This window comes from Pollicipes pollicipes, unplaced genomic scaffold (genome assembly GCF_011947565.3).
Source record: "Pollicipes pollicipes isolate AB1234 unplaced genomic scaffold, Ppol_2.1 Scaffold_6686;HRSCAF=7923_pilon_pilon_pilon, whole genome shotgun sequence".
NCBI classification, from domain to species: domain Eukaryota; kingdom Metazoa; phylum Arthropoda; class Thecostraca; order Pollicipedomorpha; family Pollicipedidae; genus Pollicipes; species Pollicipes pollicipes.
Window position 1 is genome coordinate 7796358 of NW_023596921.1, and position 393 is coordinate 7796750.

Sequence of the window (393 nt, forward strand, 5' to 3'; positions counted from 1 at the left end):
ATTGTACATGATGTATGTTACCCTGCACTGTAGGCAAATTGTCATTAATTGCAAAGCCCATTTTGATGCTTTGAGCTTCACTGAAGGTATGCACACCCTTGAAATAATCTTGATGCATTGCATCAGGTTGTTAACATTTTGGTAAGTTCTCATTCACAGTGCAGACGCTTTATAGAACAACTTGTTTCCCTGAGGTCAACAAGCCTACCAAACATCTAGTTTTTAGGTGACAATATGGTCAGTTCTGCGAATCTGGAGCAGTGGAGAATGTTCATGATGCTTTTACAAAACATTCAGTAATTGTCTGCCTTTAATTGGATAATTTGGCTTAAGCATGAAGCAGTACTTCCAGACACACCAACATTCAAGGTAATATTTTTGATATTTGTGGCC